The sequence below is a fragment of the Myotis lucifugus genome, unplaced genomic scaffold (genome assembly GCF_000147115.1).
Source record: "Myotis lucifugus unplaced genomic scaffold, Myoluc2.0 scaffold_10, whole genome shotgun sequence".
Classification (NCBI taxonomy): Eukaryota; Metazoa; Chordata; class Mammalia; order Chiroptera; family Vespertilionidae; genus Myotis; species Myotis lucifugus.
This window is the reverse complement of record NW_005871058.1, coordinates 14,729,676-14,750,428: the sequence shown is the minus strand read 5'-3', so window position 1 is coordinate 14,750,428 and position 20,753 is coordinate 14,729,676. Positions and strand designations below refer to the sequence as shown.

Genomic DNA, 20,753 nt, shown 5'->3' with positions numbered 1-20,753 from the left:
CACAGAGCAGGGTCATGGGGGGGTTGGGGTGCCACACCCTGTCACACACAGAGTAGGGCCGATCGGAGTTGGGGAGCTCCCCCCTATCAGGCACAGAGCAGGGCTGATCAGGGGGTTGGGGCACCTTCCCCTGTCACGAACAGAGCAGGGTGGATAGGGAGGTTGTGGCCCCACCCCCTGTCACACACAGAGCTGCAGGGCAATCAGGGGGTTTGGGCGCTGCCCCCTGTCATGCTGCTCCAGCGGCCAGGAGGCCTCGTGGCTCCGCTGATCCCAGTGCTGGGAGGCATATTACCCTTTTACTATATAGGATAGAGGCCTGGTGCACGGGTAGGGGCTGGCTGGTTTGCCCTGAAGGGTGTCCCGGATCAGGGTGGGGGTCCCGCTTGGATGCCTGGCCAGCCTGGATGAGGGGATGATGGCTGTTTGCAGCTGGTCACACCCCCTTCAGGGTGGGGGGTCCCCACTGGGGTGCCTGGCCAGTCTGGGTGAGGAGCTGAGGGCCGTTTTCAGGCTGGAGGGAGACTGAAGCTCCCAACCTCTCCTTTTTTTCTTTTTCTTTTTATTCTGGGATTTATTTACCTTCTATAGCTGTCACTGGAACTGAGAGCCGGCTTTAGCTCTGAGGCTCGGCTCCAGCTCTGAGACCTCGGCTGCTGATCTGGGTTTGTTTGGCTTCTATAATTGAAACACTGTTTCAGCTCCAGCTCCGAGGCCGGCCGGCTGAAAGCAGGTTTCTGGGGATTGTTTAGCTTCTATAATTGCAACATAGTTGCTTAGAGTGCAGCTCAGAGGCCAGCAGCGGCAGGCGGGGAACCTTGGCTTCCTCCATCACTGGAGCAAGCAAGCCTCCTGTTCGCTTCAGCTGCCTGGCTGCCGGCCGCCATCTTGGCTGGCAGTTAATTTGCATATCGCCCTGATTAGCCAATGGGAAGGGTAGCAAAGTTACAGTTAATTACCATGTTTCTCTATTATTAGATAGGATGTTGAAGGGTATTCTTTTAAGAAGAGGAAGAAGAAGAAAAAGATAAAAAATATGAACAACAAAATGGCAACAAATACATACCTATCAACAATTGAATCTAAAAATCAAAATAAACAAATAAGAAATCTATGAACAGAATAAACTGGTGAATAAAATAGAATCAGAGGCATGGAAATGGAACAGACTGAGGATTCTCAGAGAGAAGTGGGGAGGGGTGGGAAGAGATTAAACCAAGATCTTATATGCATATATGCATTACCTATGGACACAGACAATAGGGTGGCAAAGGCCTGGGGTGGGGTGGGAACCAATGGAGGGAGGCAATGGGGAGGAAAAAGAGGGATATCTGTAATAATCTCAACAATAAAGATTTTTTTAAAAGTGAATGAATACAAGATCTTAAAACAATTTCTTAAACTTGAATAGTTTCTTTCAAGAGTTCAAAGTAATTTGCTTTGTGTTCTTATTCAGTCTAGAATGTGTGTTACATGATAGACAAATGTGTCTGTGAATAGAATTAAAACATAGATAGTTTAGCCGAAGCCGGTTTGGCTCAGTGGATAGAGCGTCGGCCTGCGGACTGAAAGGTCCCAGGTTCGATTCCGGTCAAGGGCATGTACCTGGGTTTCGGGCACATCCCCAGTAGGAGATGTGCAGGAGGCAGCTGATCGATGTTTCTCTCTCATCAATGTTTCTGACTCTCTATCTCTCTCCCTTCCTCTCTGTAAAAAATCAATAAAATATATTTTTAAAAAAATAAAATAAAACATAGATAGTTTAAAACTGATTGGCTCAAGATTACAAAATGAAACCCCGATCTCCTGACTTCCTAGCCAAATCTCTTTCCAAAGACTTTACACTATTAGCAAAGCAGAAATCCCCCTTTCTCTCACTTGATTTCAGTAAGTGTCCTTGACTCCTTGTCAGGTCAGGCAGGTACTATTCTATCTTCCAAAAGCTAGATTTCCCCCCTCATGTCCTCACTTCCATTTATCTGGGATGCTCTTTGTCTCTTCAATGTACTGAAATTCTTCCCTCAGGTGCCACCCATATAAAAATTATCCACTGACTAAGGAGGCTCAACTTTTGTTGGTTTAACCAACTAAATGACTATATTTAACCAATATGTTTAACCAACCATGACAATGACTGGTGTAGTAACAATATTAGCACATTTCAAAAGAGAGTGCGGGTTATTTTGTCCTCTTTGAGGGCAGGAACCACGTCTTAGTCATCTTTGTTTACTCAATACTCACATGGGGCCAGGAATACAGTTGAGAGTGAGGCTAGATGATTGCTGAGAGAAGGTTGTTGTATCTGACCATGCTGATGTATTGTCCTTTCTGAATATTCATGGGAATAGTCAATATATACACCAAGAACTGTGTTTATATACTGATATTAATAGATTTAAATAACAGAACATATATTGATTTAGCTGATGATAAATGAAGGTGGCCACTACCTCCCAGCCACTGCTGGCCTCCTAACCATGCTTAACACCTTTGATGTCTGTCAACTGGATGACAATGTGCAATGACATGAGGAGTCTTTTTATTTGTGCCCTCATCACATCACCTCATTCTCTATGGCTGCATTCTCTATGGTTGTTTCCCTTTCCTCTTTTGGTTATTCTTCTCCAGTTGCTCATATGTTACCAAGGCCTCACTGGATTTGGAGCAGGGATGTGAGAGTGGGGGCACATGGTGGTAGATATTAGATGGCATCTGAGGAATCTACTTCCTCTTTCTAGCCATGGGTTTTTGTTTTATTTTGTCTTTTTGTTGGTTTTCCCCCCACACTCCTTTCCAACTCTTTCCTGAACTTTCAGACAAAAAGTGGTGTTTTCTAGATGATTATGGGTTTTCTGTTTTACTGTATCATTTTACTTGTGGCTCTCTAGGTACCCAGCAATGAATCAGGCACATAGTAGATGGTCGGTAAATACTAATTAATTCATCAGCCACCTGGAAAGGGAGTGCAACGGAGGCACTTCTGAAATACCAGAAGTGAGAGCCAAGGTGACTGATGTCAATAAGCATTACTCTTAGTCTCAAGAATCAGCAATAGAATAGCTACTTCCCATACTCCACTTAAAGAACATAAGCCCAATTCAGCAAGCCATATTTCTATTTAGTTCAATTGCTAGCTATTCCCCTCTTCTCTTAGGGGCATAAGAAATGCTTTTAGTTGGAATAGTAAAACCATAAACTTCCTACTCTTCCAGCTTCTTGGATAACTGGAATAAGAAAAACAGAACTGGCATTGCTTTTAACACCAGAGCTACGTAAAAGATCTTGAGATTATCAAAAGCACTGGGATTCATTTATCTATGAATAATTAAGAATCAAGTTTAAAAAGTATATTTTAAAAGATGTCAGGTCCCCCAATAGCATAGGGACCCCGGCCCTTGCATTTTTAAAATATTGTGCATCAACTTTAATAGATAAGGCACAGCTTTCAAACTGAGAACTAATTGATTTTTTTCACTGTTCCTTTTCACCGTTCATTTAGGGAAAGAAAATGGGTGTGGTACTCTCTCACCCACTTTTATTAACATTATTTAACATTCATTAAACAGCTGGATGTGCTAGGCTTGCTGAGGATATAGAATTAGCTTTGTGTTTTACATGGTCTTGCAAAGGCACCTTCTGAAACATGATTTGCTACTGTAATCCACAAATGGAACACGACTGTACCCTTTGTTTCACCTTAAGCCAAAAGCAGCTCAAGTTAAATGCCAAGCTTCCCTGAGTTACAAATTTAGAGTCTCTCTGAGGTGCCGGCTCACATGGTGCATTAGCCTACTGCACGGGCTGATTAGCAATGCTCTCCCCGAGTGGTATATTGACTCCCATGTGCGCATATCATTTATCATACTTATGTTCATTTTACTCTTATCCCAATAATGACAGCTTTCATGTAAAATGAGAGGAGAAAATAAGATTAATACCTTCTTAGTACACCTTTCACAACATGCACAAATACACAGGCTTCTGAATCAAATACATCTTCCCTGAATTTGGATATTATTATTACTATTATTACTCTGATTCAAAAATGACGTGAAGATAACAATTTATTTTTTCTTCAGGAGTGAACAAGCAATCACAGTGGCAGTAGGGTGAGGACAAAGAGAGAAAGGGGACAGAGGGAGTGCATGTTCAGTGAGACAAGCAATGACAATGGAGAATCAGGCCAGTCATCTGGCCTAAGGTAATATTCATTATCAAGCTTAATTTGAGAGAATCTGGAGATATGTATTCAGCTTTGGGGGAAGAGTCATTTTGAAAGTCTGTTTTGGTGTTGATATCTAAGAGCCTTAGCAATTTTGAATAAAATCCAACAAGGGCAAACTTTTTAAATACGTGATTCTACTGGCTCAGAATTAACAGGGTAGATGACAGCTGATAATACACCTTCCCCTCTCAGGAAATCTAAAATTGGAAATTTCCCCTCTAGTTCTTCATCTGGAGCTACAAAGACACTTTTGCATGTCCTGTCACCTTAATGACACTTTGTCTTCTGGTTATTGGGCATGAAATGGTAAAATAGAAAGAAAATTTTGAGCAGCTGCAGCAAACAGGGTGGGGAGGATGAGTGGATGTTTACTGGGTACACAGGGATATCATGGTGTTTACATTTACAATCAATGGAGGATAGAATTATGGATGGAGTCTAGGCAACATTTATTTCTGACTAGTAATGCTCCTTGTAAATGGAAGAGATTGATTTTAGCTGGAAGAAGTATTTGCTCTAAGAAAGTTCTTTTGGCCTCCATGAGACTAACCTACAAAATTCAAGGAGTTAAGAAACTCACTGAAGGATTTCCAGATGCCTTTGGAGTGTGGCTCAAAGTAAACATTCCATCACTTAGGAAGGAAAGAGTTTTATTTTGGTTTGTTTGTTTTGTTTGTTGTTTTTTGCCTCTCTTTTTGCTGCCAGTTTAGTGTAAAGCCAATTGAGATAAACTATTTTCAAATGCTTCCCTAGTTAAAGGGCACTTTTAAAATTTGTTCACTACCTAAGCATCTCCTTTTGGATGTCTTTAGTTATCCATGGCCATGTGTGATTTCATTAGACCCCAATACGAATACTATCTCCAAAGATGGTAGCCATTTCAGGAGTTTATTAAATTAGCAGCTGACCCGCCCACACTCTGGAGGGTGGAAATGTCATGTGACCCAGCCACTCTCCAGCTCAGCCCAGTTACCAGGTTGCAGGGGTTTACCCAAGTTATTTCAAACTCTTGATTTCTGAACATTGAGAAGATCTTGTTCTAAACAGGTGGTCACCTTATTACTGGTACTTGTAGTTTTGGCAGTTCTGATAATTAGCCAAGATTCATTCTGACCCTCAATCTTTTTTGCTGGTTGTGATGGAGATAAGAGAAAAGCTCTTTCATAAGCAATTTTTATGGGCCAGGTGAGAAGTTGGCTGACAGAGTACACACATTATATGCACTCCTAATTCCTTGGAGGATTATGAGTTTTATAGTTTGCATAATTTATGTAATCTCAGAGAAAAGTTGTTTATATTTATTTACTTCCGGAGAGGTGAGGAAGGGATTAGCAGAGAACAAGGTGAGGGAAAATGATGGGCTTGGGGAACACCAGGAAGTTTGATAAGACTTGCACATTGAAGAGATGTGTGTTGTACGTTTGTGTGTGTGTGTGTGCCTGTGTTTGAGCAAGTATTCTGTTCAATGCATCTACCTGTAACTTCAGAGACAAATCAAGAATTGAATTTGTCTCTGTAATATTATGTTTTAACAACATTGGTGACTTGTCAAGGAAGATAAAAATTTATAGGCTTACATTTCTGGTCAACCCATTAATCACTCAGAATAGGATTATTCTGCTACTATCAATAGTAAATTTAGTATAATATTAGATAGTCTTAGATTGTCTTCTAGACCTGTAAGCTGAACTTTTTTAGTGAATACATTTTTATCTGGATTTTGAACTACAAGCATTATTTTCTTCTTGCTGCGCAGCCTAAATTTTCCTGCATTTTTCTCATACATAAAAAAATCACAGCATTAAACAACAGCATGTTATTCCCATGTGATTATTTCACATATAGAAATATCATTGATTTAAGTATAATTCAGTAAAATAATTTTAACAGAACTGGTTAGCTTATTGATTGACAAAAATATTAATAAGATAAACAGGTGGGGGTGATTCAATTCTAATATCCCGTAATGTAAGATTACCAACTGAGAAAATAATTATTCTCCTAAAAAATGGTTTGTGCTCATGTTGCATATTTCTGCTATTCTCCATTGTCTTCAATATTGGCCACTGCCAGAGGCAAGTGTTAGACAAGACAGACAAATGGTCTGATCTAGAATGGCAAATTCTATGTTTCCTTAATACAGTCTCCTGGAATGACAGCAGTTATGTATTTTTAAGTCGGCTCTTCCATTATGGCGATAAATGGTTATTTAAATACAGTCAGGTTCAAATTACACTCTTGGAAAATGCAGCAGGGGAAAGTATCAAAGACAAAGAACTTTTAAATAAATCTCATCTCTCCTCCTGCCATATGAGGTAATTTCTATGCCAGATGGCAGATGTTTATGCTGGTACTTAAAAGAAGTAAAAATTAAATGGATCTCAAAAACTTAATTGTTTTTAGTTTAGAAATGCTCTCAAATAAAGGGAACTTGGAAGAGATTTTATTTTTAATGATCTCAAAAACTAAGCACCTTAATGTATAACTTTAATTCAGAAAAAAATAGTTAACTCTTAAGTGGTTCATCCTTTTTTTATTCCATTTTTGAAGTATGATATTATTCTTCAGATAATTAAAAAAAGTCACAAGCCACTTTTTCTAGAAATGATTGTGAAAAATCTTCCAAGGACTATATTATAATGTGTGTATTTTATTTTATTTTATTTTTAGAAGGATAGGTGTTAGTTCTTCCTCCCCCCCTTTTTATTCAAACTAAGCAATAGATGAGTCATTTATACTCTTAATCATTATGTATATCAGTATAAGTCAGAAAAGTTGTCTATCCAAGACTGTTTTATTCTGAGAATCAACACAATAGAAATAGAGTGACTTCCTGAAACAAACAATTGTTACATGCACTTCTGTTTACACAAGCAAAATTCATCAACTTTCCAATGGGAAAGCTCTCCCTCCTTCTCTTGAAAGCTTCGTATGAATGGTGGAGAATAATTTTATTATTGTGGCATCTAAATTTTTGCTCAAAAAAGCAAATGTGACCTAGTTGCCAGGTGGAGACTTTTCTTTTTCATTAATACATTAACACTGATCAGAAATCAATCTGGCTTTCTTGATTCAGGATAGTTTTTAGCAGGTTTTTTTTGAAATATCAAGTGAAGGACAGCTATAAGCCCAAATAACTCTAGCAATCACTTGACTTTTTGTATTTAGAAAACTAACCCAGACTTTTTTTTCTAGTACAAACAATATAGGACAATGGCCAATTCTGGAAAAATAATATTTATATTAGTAAACTATAGTGAAATATTCTAATTATTAGTCAAAGGAACTAGAAAAATCTGTATATTCTTGAACTTTTATGTTCTGAACAATCAATTCAACAAAATGTAATTGAGTCCCAAAGATGAGTTCAATATTTCACTATGTACAGAAATATGACTTCTGTATAAGCAGAAATATGAACAAAACCTCTTTCCTCAATTTGTTTACACTATTTTGTGAAGATATAGAAGCCTTTAAAAATAATTTAATTATCCAAAGCTAATCTTCAGCTTTATTTTTAGTTCTTTACAAAGCTTTAAAAATTCCTGTTGCCCAGCCAGTGTGCCTTAGTGGTTGAGTGTCGACCTATGAACCAGGAAGTCATAGTTCGATTCTGCTCAGGGCATATGCCCCCCGGCTTGCGGGCTCCATTCCCAGTAGAGGGTGTGCGGGAAGTAGCTGATCCATGGTTCTCTTTCATTTTTGATGTTTCTATCTCTCTCTTTCTCTCCCTTCCTCTCTGAAATCAATAAAAATATAGTTTAGAAAATTCCTGTAGGATGTATTTGGGGCAGAGTCATAGATTGCACAATCAACAAAGGGCAACTTACTCTGATAACCTGTGCAATTTTGACTTCCCCTGAGTACATAGTGCCTCTTACAAGAAATACTTCAGCATTTTATGCATATTTTACTGGAGAACAGGTATACTCAATAAAGTATTCTCTGCTCTTCAATAGGCCACAAAATGCTCTCACAAGTCAGGCCCAGCTGCCTTTTCAGATTATTATAGTCCTACTAGAGGACAATGCGTTGGTCCATGAAATTCTATAATGGTACTTGTGGAAAAGAGCATTATGCATTTATGTAAGTTCAAGTGCTAGTGAAGCTGCAGTAACAAAGATACCCCAAAATACAATTACTGAAATAAAAATGAACTCTATATCTCTTCCAACTTAACAGTACAGAGATAGGTGAGAGTTTCAGAACACATAAATAGCTTTGCTTTGTCTAGATTCCTTCTGCCTTATCTTTCTACCATCCCCTAAACATTGCTCAGCTAACATGGGTGAAGAAGGGTCACCACCACTCCCAAAAAGGTGAAAGAAGTAGCTAACCAAGCAGTGTTGTTGTTAAAGAAATGACCTAAACATTGAACATATTATCTAGCTGCTAGGAGGCTGAGAAATATAGTCCCTAGCTAGATAGCTGTGGGCCCTGCTAAACCTGGAGGGTGGGGATCGGGATTTTGTTCCTGCAAGAAAGAAGGGGTGAATGGATTCTGGGAAATTAGCAGCCTGCACCTTCAGCATTTAATAAATGGTTTAGAAAATAATGCTTTTGGTTAATCTATTTTCCAACAAATACTTCCTGAGTGTCTATTTTGTATACAGCACTATATTGCGCCCCAAAGGAATATTTAAATATATACAAATTTATATTATCAAGGCACTTATGATATTTTTAGAGAAATAAACTACATTTGACCCTTTAACAATACAGGTTTGAACCCCATGTGTCCAGCTATACATGGATTTTTTCAATAAATACTGTAAATATATTTTGTCTTCCTCATGAGTTTTTTAATATTTTTTCTCTAGATTACTGTAAGAATATAGTATATAATACATATAATATACAAAATATGACTATTTGTGTTATTGGTAAGGCTTCTGGTCAACAGTAGTTTTGGGGAGTCAAAAGTTAATTGAGGATTTTCAAGTGCACTGGGAGTCAATGGCTCTAACCCATGCATTGTTCAAGGGTCAATCGTATATACACCGAATGCCACCAATTATAATATTAATGATAATGTTACTAATAATGTAATATATCATAGGTGCTAAGTGAGTGGTGCAGAAGAGGTGATACTAACATTCAGTGTTGATTTCCCGATTGGAAGACTGGAGGAGAGGCAACAGCCAGTTCATGGAAATAAGGGCCCAATATGAATAAAGGCATTTCAGCCTTCAAACTATAAAAAAAAATAATTTCTATCTTTTAAAAAGTACATATATAAAATTATGTATCTTCCTATGCATATTCATACATGTATGCACATTGAACAAGAAGATGCTTATTTTTATTGATTTTGACATAAATATTATGCTTATCCTCACCTTTTAGTTCAACAGCATTCGTTCTTATTGTTAGTGAGTCTGAATCAATCAGCTGCACTCCTTAATGATGGAAGCAGATGGAAATAGAATGAGCTTCTGAATCTTCCTCAAGGGCATTGTTGAGGATGCTGCACCCTAACTGAAAATTGCTCCATTTTGCAATAGAGTTGGCCAATGTAGACATAGTCTTATATTTTCACTAATTTTGAATTAATACTCTAGAAACCAGCAGCTGACAATGAGCCTGAACAGTTGGTTTCACACCTGAGGCCTCTTTTAAAAGACCATTCTCATCACAGTCAAACAACAGGAGGATATATTAGAGGGGAAAATGAGTGCATTTTCTCTAAGACTACTTACGTAGGAGTTTCTCTTAAACTAATTAAGATTCAATTCTATTTCAGAAACTAATGTCTGAAGCAGACATTCTGTTTGGAAATTATTAATAAATGAAAGTAGAATATTCCAGAGCTCTCAAAATGGTAGTTTTCTGCCTGGTGAATGCTCAATAAAAGTGCTTGTAGGAAAAAATTAAGTAGAGAACAGTATTTGAAACATCATATCAAATGTTCGGGGTGAATGATTATGGCATATAAAATTATTAATAAGATCTAAGAACTTTTAAAAGTGAAATAAGTGACACCCTTGACTATTAAAAACATCTCCAACCCTCTCAACATTAAGCTTGTAGGTTCTTAGAATTCTAAGATGTCTGGGGAAAACAAAAGATTGCAACTTAACTGTTTTTATTTTATTCAGAAGGTACTGGATATAATATGAATTATAGTTCCATTTCAAAGGGAAAAATATTTAAACATACATATTAAACTTACATATTGGATGTGATGGTTCATGTAACCCAATTCAAAAAGATCAGCTAGTCTAAGTCAGAAAATGCTAATGTAGCATGGAGAAAAATATTTTTGCCCAGCAACTTCAATAAGTACTCAAAAGTTGTCTGAATTGTTCTCTGCATTTTTGTATAATAAATTGCTGCACATGTAAGTAGTAGGGCAGGAAGCACTGTCTTGCCTTTCACACAATGCGTCTTTCACAGAGTCTTGAAAGTGGAAGTTACATTTCCCTTCTAGTGATAATCACACGACATGAGGTGGTGGGTGACTGCCAAAAGCCCTTAGATTTGTATTTCATATCATATGACAAACCCCAATTTTTTTTCAAATAAAAGAACCCTCTCTGTGGTGTTTTCTGTCATTTTATTTTAATAGCAGAAATAGGCATTTATCAAGGCCATCTGCCCACCCACATGATGTCTCAGGATCAGACTGCCTTTTACAAGTTGCATAGAACTGGGATTCTTGGGGCGGGGGGGGGGGTGGGCAGGAGGTGAGGGAAGGTGGTGATAGTTATCAGTGCTTTAAAATTGTGGGAAATGTGAAATCTTTAGAAAAAAAGGAGGAAGTATCAAAATGTTCAATATTCAACATTTCAGGGTGGGCATGCTTTTTAGTGCCTGACACATAAGAGGAGTTATGTTAAGAGAAAGAAAAATAGAGAATTAATTATTGAACTCCTCCTTTATATTTGCTACCAGTTTCCATCTAGAGGGAAAATAAATCTAATTGAGATTCTTGGAATTTTCTGTAGAAGCTCATTCTGTCCTAGGCTAATATAAAAAACAATATCCTCTGCTTTAGCTATCCTAGACCATTCATTCTTCTTTCATTCAAGTGGTTCATATTTAATGATCTCAAAAGAGCAATCTTTTTTATTCAGTGTGGTATCAAAGCCTTTCTTAAATCAAGGTTTATGAATTTAAGACTAGATGACAAAAGTAGCTCTATTAGCCTCTTTGTCATGGCCAAGTTTCAATAGTGGCACTCTATATAAAACAATTCTAAGTCCAATTACAAGTCAAATCATATGCTATACACCTTAAACTTATACAGTGTTTTATGTCAATGATATCTCAATAAAACTGAAAAAATGCAAAAAGAAATTCAATTACATACAGTAAATATTTCACTTTTCATCAGAATCATTATGTATAACTTAGCTGTTTACTACACTTGATCTTAGCCAAAAGGCCAAGAAGCGATTTATAACTTAGCTGTTTAAAAAATTCAGGGTTCTGTGTGAGGGATGCTGAAGCAAAGACCCTAAACCAGGGGTGGGCAAACTTTTTGACTCGAGGGCCACAATGGGTTCTTAAACTGGACCGGAGGGCCGGAACAAAAGCATGGATGGAGTGTTTGTGTGAACTAATATAAATTCAAAGTAAACATCATTACATAAAAGGGTACGGTCTTTTTTTTTTTTTTTAGTTTTATTCATTTCAAACGGGCAGGATCTGGCCCGCGGGCCATAGTTTGCCCACGGCTGCCCTAAACCCGTGGTCGGAAAACTGCGGCTCGTGAGCCACATGCGGCTCTTTGGCCCCTTGACTGTGGCTCTTCCTAAGCCTTAGGAGTACCCTCATTAAGTTAATAACAATGTACCTACCTATAGAGTTTAAGTTTAAAAAATTTGGCTCTCAAAAGAAATCTCAATCGTTGTGCTGTTGATATTTGTCTCTGTTAACTAATGAGTTTGCCAACCACTTCCCTAAACCATTCATAAATTCTTTTTCTTCCAGGCTATAAAATTACACTACAGTGGCCAGCCTCTTTTGAGGTTCAGTATGGCCACATGATTACTTGCCAACAAATGGGGGCAGAAATCAGGAATTCTGTGTGTCTTCTTTAAAAATTCAATCACTGGCTAATCAGTTTATTATACAGGTAATTATTTGAATGTAAAAGTAACTGACTCTTTAAATACACACAAATATTTCCACGAAAATTAATTTTTACCCTTATATCCAGAGACCTAAATAGTTAAAAACACAAGAAAAATAAGAGCTATGAGTTATGTATGAACTGAGAAACCACATAAAACCAAAGACTATGAAAGAGAGGCTGAAAGGGTGAAGGTTGAAGGGTAGGGAGATATACAATTATTGGGAACAAAGTTCACTATACTTTATGTGATAATAGCTCCCATTCATTTAAATGTTAACCAGTAAAACAGCCCTGAAAATACAAGATGTGGGTAAAGTTGAATCTAGCTAGTTATGCTTTTCTACAAGATAGAGCTGCTTCACAATAAATTGAATAAACAGTTTTATATTCTTCTCCTTGCTTTTAATAACTCTTTTGAGTTCAAAAGGACACCACTTACAAACAATCTCCTACTGGTCGGTGGAGCTTTTCTTCCCTGTCCAAGCAGACATCATCCCGCCATCCTTCACCTTGCAGTCATCCAAATTTAAAGTCAATAAGGACAGCTTTCAGTCTCCCATCTACTAGTAGCATATAAGAGAACAGGCTGGCCACACACATACACACACACACACACACACACACACACACACACACACACACACACTTCTCTGCTGAGAGGCACTGCTGCTGCAGGAGTGCAGTATTTCTAGTTTGTTGTACCAGGTAAACATGCACACAGGACAAAATGAGGCACTGGCTCAGAGAAAGCAGTCAGATGGAAATCGAAAGGACCTTCTCTTTGAGAACTTCCCTGTCTATATTCGTGATGTTGTCTAATAACTTCCTTACTTACATCATGCAGAGGACGGCGAAGCTTTAAGGCATGGGAGGACCTGAGATGGAAGGATCCTCTGTATCAGAGACATCACATAAAGCCTCCTAATAATTAGGAATATTGGGCTGATTGTCACTTGATCAGAAAACACATACCTGTCATGTTAAGGCTCTGACATGTTGAGGTTGTCATAGTAATACCAATGAGTACCTTTGTGTAGGAATCCAGGGAATACTACATGGTTCTTTACCTTATTCTATGATGTAATTTCAACAATTGATAGCTTGTTGGTTGAGCATTCTACTTGCCCTTTAGCAAAATACACACAGCCCTTGCTTACTTATTATTTTAGAGTGTTAGATTTGAATTTTTTAATATATTTTTATTGACTTCAGAGAGGGGGAGAGAGAGAGAAACATCAATGATGAGAGAGAATCATTGATTGGCTGCCTCCTGCACACCCCACACTGGGGATTGAGCCCACAACCCAGGTATGTGTCCTGACTGGGAATCAAACTGTGACCTCCTGGTTCATAGGTCAAAGCTCAACCACTGAGTCAAACCGACCAGGCTAGATTTGAATTTTTAATCATATTATTACCTGGAACCATTATCACCATGAGGGTGAAAGAAATCACTCTTTCAGCAAAAACAAACAAAAAAAACCCCACAAAAACTATACACTTTTCTAAAAGAAGAAAAAAAACAGAAAGCTTCTCTCTCATTGCTACCAGCCAGGGAAAAGAAGGAAGATGAATCATGGAAGCTTTCCTATCTATAGCATTACATAGATATAAGAGGGAAAAATCAAATTGTAATGGGAGAAATGTTATTTTGTGGTTCTACTGCATTAAGTACTTAATGATAATTACTATTAAGCACTCACTATATGCCAGACAGTATGAAAAGTGCTTTTGCATAAATTCTTTTAAGTAATCTGCATGACCTATTAACTAGGTAGTATTTTTGTACCCATTTTACAGATGAAGCTTACCGCAGTTAAGTAACTTGCTCACAGTCACATAGCCAGTAAGTGATGAAACTGACATTCAAACCCAGGCCGCTCATTGAAATAGCCTGCTATCCTCTTAATTTCAGTTGTCCCCAAAGCAGCCCCAATTGTTTTTGTTTTTGTTTTCTTGTACTATATCACTTCTGTTTTGCTTTACTGTTAATTTTCCCAGTGTCCACTTTGTCCATTTACCCCACATCTTCCTCCGAATCTTCTCTTAAATCTCTTCCACTGTTCAAGTGCGTCAAATAATTACCAATACTATAAGATTTAAGAGAGACCCAGAAAGCTTCTTGTTTCATAATATCTCCTTTAATAGCTATTGAGCCTATAAGTTACCTTTTAAAAGTAGTTTATTAAGGATAAAAGACTGCATCACCAAACATCTACTAAAACACAAATGGCCGATGAGTGTTTGTTTATTTCTTTAATCATCCACTTAAGAAACACTTTTAAAAAAACAAAGCCATTACAATTTCATCTGAATTTGGATATGAGATTATTTGTCAATGATGAAGCACAGAGGATGGGTTAGAAATTATTAATCTAGAGGTTACTAATAATTAAAACCACAACATCTAGAACATGAAACATTTTCTCAATAAATCTGACCTGAATTAGAAACCATCATGGGAAGCCGTAAGCAGCCTCCAACAGTGTAGAAATGTCACACTGAAGAAGAGAGGCCATAGGAAGCTGGGACAGAGATCTTTATTTATTTATTTATTTTAACCCTCACCCAGGGATATTTTTCCACTGATTTTTAGAGAGAGTGGAAGAGAGAGGAAAAGACAGAGAGAAATATCGTTGTGAGAGAAACACATCGATTGGTTGCCTTCTGCATGCGCCCCAACCAGGGGAGGAGCCCATAACTGAGGTACGTGTCCTTGACGAGAATTGAACCCGGGACCCTAGGCAGGCCGACACTCTGTCCACTGAGCCAAACCAGCTAGGGCAGGGACAGAAATCTTAAAAGGAAGTTAGGAGTGTGTAAGAGACAATCTTTAGAAACTTCACATCTGTCTACATTCTGGGTAGCCCATCTCAACTCACCTGGCCCTCCATCAACTCGAATCCTGCATCTAACCACATTGCTCCTAGAGTTCTCTCAATTTCAGATTTTGCCAGCAGAAAATTGACATGGCATATGCTTTGCACTCACCATTTCATTGAATGCTAATACTAGCAAAAGTGGACATTTGGTTTTTCACCCAAATCATTGTAAGTAGAAACTATAAGAAACCAGGCAACCTGGGGGTCATGCCATCCAGTAACTAATAACAAGGCCTTGCTTGTCATAAAGTTCTAGCAGCCTCTTCTCATGTTAAGCATTTAATAATTTGAAATAATAGGTAGGCCAGAGTTGTTACCAAAGTTCAATAGTGCTCTGGGTGCAAAATGCTGTCCCAGACTGTTTGAACCATTTGGATTTCTGTTAGAATTCCCAGCTTTCTCTCTCTGGCTCAGCAGGATAGCTCATATAGCTTCCCTAACAAGCCACTACTTGCCACTGAACATGGAGACTTCAAGATGTACTTAACCTTGATGGAGGGAAACCTTGTATCTAATAAAGAGAAATAAAAATTCCGAATTACTGCAAAGCACTGCAGCAGGCAAGCTGCAATTCCAGTCATACGAAGCCTCTGTTTACAGTAAAATGATGATATGAATCACAATGACTCTCATATAAGGACTCAACTGCCTACCTAGTCATATTCCATATATTTATAACATATAATTTCATTTTCATACAAGCTTATTACACATATTAAAGCAATACTTTTCCTTGTACAGCCAAGATTCATTGATAAAACAATGAAGTGAACTAACACCCTTCCTAAATAAAGTTTCACCAATAGCACCATATGTTAATGGACCTATTTCATTGTTAATGTGACTGACTGCTTATTGATTCTTGCAGGAATCCAGCAAGGGCTTCAGAGTACAATTTAGTTTGGAGAGCTCTGGGTCCAACATCTATGCTCAATTACAACTTTCAGAAGGGAAGATCAATAAAATTTAAATTGCTTATGGTAATCACAACTTCAAATCATTGCGATCAGCATAAGCAATCTGCTGACCCCAGCCAAGCTCCTAAATTGAAACTTGTAATGAGTGGTCATTTAGTTTGGGTCCATTCATATTATTTGGAAGGCAGGTGATGAACAATTAAAGACCAGCCAGCACCTTCTCTGTACAACATTCCCATCTTTATTCCCAAAGTATTAATATGCAGTAACCCTCGGGTTCATGGTTTTGCACTTCTTTAATGGGTATTCTGTATGAATAAGCAATTATATTTTCTATTAAACAATTTCAGTGTAATTGAATTAGCAGTTATAATATTGCTAGGGCAAGCAAAAGCTTTCCTAGGGAAAAATTAAGTGATATTGGGTAGTGCAAATTAATTTATAGAACTGAAAAATGTAACCAATTAAATAGAATTGCCTTTGCCTCCCCCCTTCTCCAAAATACAATTAAGCAGCGCATTGTTTCAAAGAATATGTTTCAGAACAATTTGTTTTCAATCATAATAGCTGTTTTTCATTCATTATGAAAAGCTGTCTATTATAATGAAAATTTCATAGGCAGTTTTCCTTGACAAAGCAGGTTGCAAGTTTAAACAAAGATAGCCTGCAGATTACTTCCTAGATAAGGAGTCACCTTAGAATTACATTTTAATAAATCATTGAAAATAAATCTTCTGCATTACAGCATGAAGGTTTTAGAGAAAGAAAAAGCAAATAGAGAGAAACTAATCAATGAAAATCTCCTGCTGCCAATATAATAATAGATGAACCAATGCTAATATATAAAGTGTATTACACTCACACACACAGCCAAAAAGAAAAATGTAAGATAAATATCACGGAAGTCAACTGTCACAAATGAGACTTGAGTAATAATCCCATCTTTACCATTCATCATTCCTACTGTGCCTCCTCCAAGTGCTTTGCTGAATTATAAACTAGGGTATTTAGGCCACATTTTTGCAACCTAATAACATGGCCATCTTTAGATTACTACTAAAGTTTAAAGTATCCTGCCAAGTTTTTGAAGACAAAGCAAAATATAAATATATATGTATATATAGTATAATGTGTGTATATATAGAACATATAATATATGCTATGTTTGCATATATTTTGAAAGAAATGTAAAACTATAGTTGGAACAATTGTAAATATTTAGTAAGTATACATTAATAAGAATCTGTAGCAAAAATATTTAGTATTACCATGTCATTTTTTTTATTAATGCTGAGATCTGAAAAGACCCGTGCAGAAACCATGAGTTTTTCCACATGAATTCCATAAAAAAGATAGTTTAGGTCTTTAGAATTTTTTAGATTCTTTGGATAGACCTTAAAAGGTTTTTATGCAGGAAATGACACGTCAGGTTTATCACTTAGATGCAGTGAGGACCGAAGGGAAGGGCAGAGTGGACCAGAGAGAGGTGAGCTCTTAGTGACCCAAGCATTACATTCAGGTTAGAATGTGGGCATTTGAATTAAAAAAGAAGTGGAGAGCCGTAACCCGTTTGGCTCAGTGGATAGAGCGTCGGCCTGCGTACTGAAAGGTTCCAGGTTCGATCCCGGTCAATGGCATGTACCTTGGTTGCGGGCACATCCCCAGTAGGAGGTGTGCAGGAGGCAGCTGATTGATGTTTCTCTCTCATCGATGTTTCTAACTGTCTATCCTTCTCCCTTCCTCTCTGTAAAAAATCAATAAAATATATTTTTTTTTAAAGAAAGAAGTGAAGAAGGAAATGAATATCACCAGTTTTCGGAAGCTACACTGAAAGAATTTCACATTTGATTGGTTATAGAGAGAGAGAGGACTTGAGAATGGCTTGAGGTCTCCATCTTGGAAAGACTGTAAGGCTGATAATGCTCTCTATGAGTTAGGGAATGTAGATTAAGGAGTAAGTAGAGGTGACTAAGTTCATGCGTTAATTAAGAGTATTTCCAAAATACTGAATTAGATTAATGTTTTTCCTAGGCCTTTCTCTCTACCGGAATAGTAGTGATTAAGAAAACATTTATTGCAGGAATAAATACTGATAGTCCTTAGGTAAGTTTATCTTTGTATGTCCCCATTTATTTTTAATTTAGTCCACAAGTTAAGCCCATTGAAAGGGTATGGCTTCTATACTTGAACAGAATTTTTTTTGCAATCTACTAATATAGCTATCTTTGGGTTATTACTAAGGTTTAAAGGCATACTATTTCTCAAAAAATATAAAATATAAGCATATTATAGTTCTGATTCAGCTTCTGAATTTTAATGATAAACAAATGACTTGAGGGTGCAACAAATTTCATGTAACATTCTGAAAATATTTGACAAAAACTTCTATTAATTTAAAGGAAGTAGATATCACAATTCTCCAAATGGGGAAAAATAGTGAAGCTAAGTGTTTCTAGGGTTCATTAAAAAAAATTCAAATGACTGAAACTAGAAGGATTTTAATTTCTTTTCACTTAAAAATATGGAGACATCTGGAACCTGACATACTATCTGGCACAAAATAAAAGCCCAATAAATGTGAAATAAATATGTTTGCATTTGAAATGTAAAGTGAATAGTTGCCCATATATTTTCAGTTTACCCATATTAAGAAAGTATCAAACAAATAAAGATACTTTAGCATTCAATAATTCAATATAACTCTACACATACACACACACCCCAAAGTAATTCACCCATCACCTGCTTTGTTTTGATAACTTACTGCTGAAATTTTTCTGATTATACAATTTTTAAATATGATTCATATTTTGAATTTTTTAAATAGATATTAACTTCAGAGATAAGGAAATCTTTCTGTGGGTTTTATGATCATTATAAACTTAAATATCTGGTACTTATTTCAGAAATTCAAGATCTGATAAGACATAGCAATTGATCACAAAATATTTCTCTTTACACAAAGTTACCTACTCTATCTCAGGCATAGTTTATTTTTCACTTGATGAGGCTTTTTAATTCTGTTTCCTTTCATTCCTTAGCATCATCTGCTTTATCCCCTGAAGATTCCCCTGTGCTAGTCAGTCTTTCCATGCACCAAATCCTTAATAAAACATAACTTAAAACTTTAGTTCACTTTATCCAACATTTATTAAATACCTCCCAGGTGCTATAATAGGTGATAAAAGGCTGAAAATTCCTTTTTACATCATTTCTTCTTCTTTGGTGATATCACTGGTTAGGGGTGGTTGCTCTGAATAAAACAATAGGGCCCTTTATTGTGTGGGTTCTAAACCTCATTTTCCTTATTTATGAAATGGAGATAAAAATAGTACCCACACAATAAGTTTGTTGAGAAAAAATGCAAAGTTGTTAATAAACTATTTAAAATAGTCTCTGAGCAACTAAGGAAACAATCCCATTTGCAACTGCATCAAAAAATAAAATAAAATATCTAGAAATAAATGTAGCCAAGGAGGTAAAAGACCTATACTTGGAAAATTAGAAAACACTAAAGTAAGAAATTGAAGAAGATACTGATAAATGGGAGCATATGCCATGCTCACAGATGGATAGAAATAATTAACATCATTAAAATGTCCATATTACCCAAAGCAATCTGTAGATTCAATGCAATCTCTATCAAAATACCAAGAGTATATTTCACAGGACTAGAACAAATAATTCACAGAGACCCTGAATAATCATAGCAATCTTGAAAAGTTGAAGGTATCAGACTACTTGATATGAAACTATACTACAAGCCTATAGTAATCAAAATAGCATGGAACTGGCATAAAAACAGACACATATATAGATCAATGGAACAGGAATAGAGGGTGCAGAAATAAAACCCACCTACATGATCAATTAATATATGGCAAAGGAGGCAAAATCATACAGTGGAGTATCAATAGTCTACTCAATAAATGGTTTTGGGAAAATTAGACAGATACATGCAAAAATAATGACACTAGATCACATTCTACACCACATACAAGACTAAGCTCAAAATGGATTTAAGCCTTAAATGTAAGAGTCAAAATCATAAAACTCCTAGAAGAAAACATAGGCAGTATAATCTCAAAAATTTCTCTTAGCAATATTTTTTTCTGATATATCTCCTTGGGCAAGAGAAACAAGAGAAAATATATATATATATTTGAGAAATATACTAATTAACCGGGACGCCGTAACGGGTCGACCAGACAGGAGGAGGTTGCACGCATAGCGTCGCGGGCAGGGTGGCAGGGGCTTCCACGCGCCTGCGCTAGGGGAGGGACTGATCAGCAGTGGCCGGGGCTGCTTCAAGGGCCAGAAATGGAGGCAGGGCTGGACTGGCAGCAGCCACGGCTGTTGCGGGGCCTGGGGAGCAAGGCAGGACTGGCGACTTGAGGGTGGATGGTGCTGCACAATTTCGAATTGTGCACTGGGCTCCTAGTACTACCTAAAACTAAAAAGTTTTTGCACTGCAAAGGAAACCATGAACAAAGTAAAAGGACAACCTACTGAAAAAAGATATTCGCCAATGACACATTGATAGGGTTAATACCCCAAATTTATAAAGAACTCATACAACTCAACACACACACACACACACACACACACACTTAAAAAAAATAGACATTTTCCAAAGAGTATATACAGAT

General features: G+C 37.1%; 1 pseudogene; it reads right to left on the bottom strand.

The window, feature by feature from the left end:
- Positions 1–11,506: 11,506 nt before the first annotated feature.
- On the bottom strand, positions 11,507–11,624 carry LOC111825002 (annotated as a pseudogene).
- Positions 11,625–20,753: the final 9,129 nt, after the last annotated feature.